The sequence below is a fragment of the Nicotiana sylvestris genome, chromosome 2, assembly GCF_000393655.2.
Source record: "Nicotiana sylvestris chromosome 2, ASM39365v2, whole genome shotgun sequence".
In the NCBI taxonomy this organism is placed as follows: domain Eukaryota; kingdom Viridiplantae; phylum Streptophyta; class Magnoliopsida; order Solanales; family Solanaceae; genus Nicotiana; species Nicotiana sylvestris.
In genome coordinates, this window is record NC_091058.1 from 86,305,080 (window position 1) to 86,311,079 (window position 6,000).

A 6,000-nucleotide genomic window follows, 5' to 3' on the forward strand; every position below is an offset into this window, starting at 1 on the left:
TGACAACAGGTGAGAAAATTTCGTCAAAATCAATACCTTTCTTTTGTTCGAAGCCTTTAACCACCAATCGAGCTTTGTATCTGACCAGCTTGCCATTTCCATCTTTCTTGAGTTTAAAGACCCATTTGCATTTGAGTGGTCTTTTACCCTTTGGAAGTTCAACCAGCTTGTATGTGCCATTTTTCTGTAGAGATTCCATCTCTTCTTGCATAGCTTTCATCCACTGGTTCTTTTCTTGGATGGGACAACACCTCCTTAAGACTTTCTGGCTCCCCCTCATCACTGATGAGGACATATTCTAAGGAAGGATACCTGCATGACTCTACCCTTGGCCTTTCTGATCTCCTTAGAGGTTGAGGTTGTTCTTCTCCCTGAGTGGGGTGCTCCACTTCCTCAACACCTTCATCAAGTTGCTCCCCCTGCTCAATAATGTCACACCTCCTTTTTCCGCACCAGAGAGGGTAGGGGAGTTTTTCCAATTAAAGGACAATCGAAACGGGATTGGTTTATTTATTTCAGAGTCGCCACTTGGGAGATTTAGGGTGTCCCAAGTCACCAATTTTAATCCCGAATCGAGGAAAAGAATGACTCCATATTACAGTCTGCGTACCAGAAATCCGGATAAGGAATTCTGTTAACCCGGGAGAAGGTGTTAGGCATTCCCGAGTTCCGTGGTTCTAGCACGGTCGCTCAACTGTTATATTCGGCTTATTTATCTGATTTTTAATACAATTATGAACCATGTGCAAATTTTATCTTTTAACCGCTTTATTAATTATTATTATTAAGAAATGTGAACATCGCTTAAAACATATCTTTGGACTGTGTCACATGAAATGCACCCACAATCCGAAACATATTTTATTTGATGTTTTAGAATTTGGATTTGGGTCGCATGAAATGCACACCCGAGTTTAAGAAAATTAAATTATTAAAGACGCGCCTAAAGCAACTAGCGCATTATTATTTTGCGGAGGCCGTGAAATTCGCTAAACAACCCTCCTGAATTCTAAGTAATTTAAACAAGTATTTACTGAGGGCCCCACAATTTGTGTTTTTATTTGGCGAGGCTCATCTCATTCTTATTTTTTTTAAAAGAATTTGCAACGTCATGAGAATGCATCTCGAACCACGTCACAATCAATGTACCCGTGATTAGAAACACCTTTCGACTCCGTTGAGAATTGGATTTGGGTCGCATAAATGCGCACCCGAGTTTAAGAAGGTGAGATTTATTAAGGCGCGTCCTAAAGAGTCTAACGCATTATTATTTTAGGAGGGATGTGAGATTTGCTAAACAACCTGTCCTGGAACCTAAATGCTTCGATAATATACATTTAAACAAGGGCCCCGCATCTGCGCGTTTTGTTTATTTTCATCGAGGCTCATCTCGTTCTTATTTTTAAAAGGATATCCTATAACAACTACGTTTCTTGTCGTGTTTGTCTTTATCAATTAAAAATAGTAGATAGTCCTAATTAATTAGGTGCTTGCAAGTTGTTTGTAATGACATTCAGAAAAGCAAAAAAATCAGAAATGAGGCTGCACATACAGCCATCCGAACAGATAATCCCGGGCCCAAATCCAGCCCATGCGTGATAGGCCAGACCTGGGCCTCTGCTTGTTCGATATGGGCCTACTTGGTTTGCTTCGGTTTGGGCTCGACCTTCATGAGATTTATGTTACAAATTTTATGTTTTTGTCTTAACAGATGGTTTGTTAGTTATATGGGACCATTGATCAGAAAAGACGAACTTAACCCCTTGTGTACAGTTTCATGTTTGGCATACGTTACAGCATCTATGGCAAAGTAAACTAAATCTGAGATGCAAACTAATTCATTGAGACCACTTTTATCTAACAGCATACATATGCGATTATCATTTGATACCCTACATTGACATCAACTAGGTTTGCAAACTACTTCCAACATCCAAACAAGAATAACATTATTCTACATTACATGATATTTAGTGCAACAATCTATGTATAAAAAGACATTCTTCAAGTTTTCTCATTTTGTATTCATCCTCAATTTTCCGATTACATCTGACAGTGTATGAGGTGTGTACCTGGTATGGAGAACAAAAGAAGAAAAGAATGGTCAGCTGGGCAGTATGCCACAAACACAGCAGCAGCAGATACACAGCAACAGCACAGCAACAAACCAAACCAAATGTTTTCCACAAACCTCAGACGACCAACAATATTTCCCAGAACAAAGAGGACCAACAAATAGTCGAGTACCAAACCAATGAACCCAGAAAAGAAGGATGAAACAACAGCAACAACAGAGTATTCAACGCAGCGACACTACCAATTCAATAACCAGAAACAGCTCAATCAATGCAAACAAAGAACTTGGCCAAGACAGCTTGACCAATATGCACTCTTACACAACTTTCAGGCAGTGTTTGGTTGCAGTGTTTACTGGAAAACTACCTTATGTTTTCAGTTTTTCTTTTTCTGAAGATTCAAAAATCCAGCCTCGTTTAAGTTATCAAATGGCCTATTTATAAGCCACATGACCAAGGGCAGCTAAGCTGCCTGCCCTGCCAATTGGCAGAATGCCCATACCCTTTTAGGCCCATGCCTAAGCATCTTTGGTGTCATCCCCCTTTATTCCCCACGCCTGGTTTTGTTTAATCAGGAGTTATGGGCGTCATTTTATTATTCAATTTAAGCCCCATACCCTTGTGTCTTGTTCCCCCATTGGCATTAGTTTAATCCTAATTTAGTACCCCATTTGTCAGCTCACTTAAACTAATTACTTCTGTTCTTTTTAACACCCCAGAATACCCCTGTCAACCTTGATTATTACTGCCCCTGCCTATTGCAGCATCAGGGCATTTTTTGAACTGATGAAAGTTCGAACTCAAGACTGCCTGGGCTGAACCTTTTCAGTCAGTTTTATAGTGCAAACAAACCATTTCAAACAATGCTGGGACATACAGTCAGTGACAAAGCTCGATTAGTCATGCGACATTATTAGCTCATTCGATTTATTAGTTATAGAAAGCTAATCGACGATATTTATCGAGTCGACTATACTAATTATAACAGGTAATAATCAATCGCTCACATAAACAATACGTTTAGGGACCTAAAGGGCATCAGACAATTTTTGTTCAATTACTGGGGCCTATATGAGTTAACTTATCTGCCGATTAAACTAATCGACGATCATGTTTATCACAGAGTACATTCAGAATACACACATAGAAAATCAACCGACCAAAGAAAAAGGTCTTTAAAGAGATGAAAGAAATCCGAATGAAAAATAACAAAAATAACAAACAAACCCAACGAAACATGCTGACCACTTAACTAAAACTAACACAAAAGAAAGGAAAACGTACCGAAAATGTTTAAATCAAACAGACCCAAATCTGATTCATCTTCGAACTTTTGAGGCCGAACAAACTTTAATCAGGGTGTTCTCACATGAGAACACCTTGATTAAGGTCTATTAGACCTCAAACCCTTGTCAAAACTGGCCGGGTTCCCCAGGTGCATGTGTTTCAAGTTCTGGATTTCCAGATCTGGATTTTTAGGAGTTGTGGGTAGATTCGGACCAAACCAAGCTTGGTTTGGTCACGAGGAAGGTCAGGGGAATGTCTGGTATGAAGATGGGGTGGTTTGGCATAGGTCCGGGTTCGACTCAAATCTTCAAACGAAGATTCGAGACGAGGGAAGGTGATTCGAGGCAAGAGGGTAACAGATCCATGTTCAGGAGAGTGAGGGGGTCTTAGGGTGTTCAGGAGGTGGTCACCGGCGTTCGTGCCGCCGGCTTTAATGGCGAGGGAGACGAGGGCGGCTAGGGTTTCTAATGGGAGGTCCGGGCTCGACTTGGGGACGAAGGGGTGGGGTGTTGGTATAGGGGGCGTGGGTGTAAGAGAAGGTTTATATATGGTCTATGGGATTGGATCTGAGCCGTTAGATCAGATGATCTCAACGGCTTGGATCTGATGCTGAGAAATGAGACGGGGTCGTTTGGTAGTTAAACGGGGTCGTTTGGTTTAAGTGACGGATTGGGTCAGGTTGGTTATTTGGGTCGGGTTTGAACGTGGGTCGCTGAAAGAAGTCCTGAACCGTTAGATCGGCTGGGACGGACGGCTCAGATTGATTTGCCTGAAACGACGTCGTTTCAGGAGGTGCCTGGGCAGGCCTGGTTTGGACCGGGTCAGATCGTTGGTTTGGGCCTATTTTTGGTTTATTTCCTTGGCCCAAACCGCTTCCTTCATTCTTTTCTCCCTTTCTTTTTTCCTTTTTCCTTTCTCTTTTTTTTTTTTTTTCTAATCTTAAAACTAAAAAATAAAAATGAAATTCAAACAAACATAATTATCAAAATATTTAAATAGGTTAAATCGCACCCTAGAATATTTTTGTGAATTTTTCTTTTACTGAATGAATTATGGTCTAATTACCAGGACATACACATTTTGTATTTTGTTTAATAATGTAAAAATGGACAAAATGGACAGAACCACACATGACTAGCAGCACATGTTACGGAGACTTGAAAATTGTACAGCAAGGTCCTTTGTTACTATTTCTTTTGGAGTGACTGTCCGTGAAGCAAAAATCACGTGCTTACAGCTGCCCCTCTTTGCACGAAGACACGAAGGGTTTTCGCGCAAAGATAAAGCGAGCGATTTTTGCCCGTCCGAATACTCCGTGTGAAGCATTTTTTGAAAGAGATTTGACCGAACCTTTGCTTCAGAGGTTTCCTACATATCCTGGGCTGAACAGGAATCAGGTCAATGTAGTTCGGGAAATTTTGGTAGCTGGGACTACCGTGTGACTGTATTGCTTGCTGTTGTTGTGCGCTGTTGTATGCTGCTGTAGGATGCTACTGCTCAACCGATCTCCCTGTTACATTGCTCTAAAAGGAAAACAAGAAGCTAAGCTAAACTGAGGATCCTGAAATCTCATCCATCTTTGACTTGTTCTTGTTGCCTTGCTTTCTTGTCGGCTATCGCCTTCCTCCGATGCCTCTATTTTGTGAACTTGGAGATGATGCTGGTCCTTCACCTTTTCTGAATGTCAGTTCTCATCACTTTACTTGATTTGCTGGGGACACGGCTTTCTTCTTTAAATCTTCCAATGGTTTCTTCAGTGGTATGGCTTTCCATCAGAATTGTTATACTGGGCATGCTACAACGTTCCCAAACTACTTCTTTTGAGACGCGTTCATTTTTCCTTTTGAATTGCGCGCTTGCCTCTGCAGTTGCCTGCTTCTTGGTGCTGGGGATTTTATTGTTTTTCCTGCTTGGGGCTCTCTGTTGTAACCTTCCGTCTTCAGGTGGGGCTACTGATTCCAAACTCTAGAGCTAAAAGTATTCCCGCATTGTACTGGTGGGCGACCTAGAACTGAAAATGTATTCCCGCATTATACTGGTGGGCGACCTAGAACTTAAATGTATTCCCGCATTATACTGGTGGGCAACCTAGAACTTAAAAATGTATTCCCGCATTATACTGGTGGGCGACCTAGAACTTAAATGTATTCCCGCATTATACTGGTGGGCGACCTAGAACTTAAAATGTATTCCCGCATTATACTGGTGGGCGACCTAGAACTTAAAAATGTATTCCCGCATTATACTGGTGGGCGACCTAGAACTTAAATGTATTCCCGCATTATACTGGTGGGCGACCTAGAACTTAAAATGTATTCCCGCATTATACTGGTGGGCGACCTAGAACTTAAAATGTATTCCCGCATTATACTGGTGGGCGACCTAGAACTTAAATGTATTCCCGCATTATACTGGTGGGCGACCTAGAACTTAAAAACGTATTCCCGCATTATACTGGTGGGAGACCTAGAACTTAAATGTATTCCCGCATTATACTGGTGGGCGACCTAGAACTTAAAATGTATTCCCGCATTATACTGGTGGGCGACCTAGAACTTAAATGTATTCCCGCATTATACTGGTGGGCGACCTAGAACTTAAAATGTATTCCCGCATTATACTGGTGGGCGACCTAGAA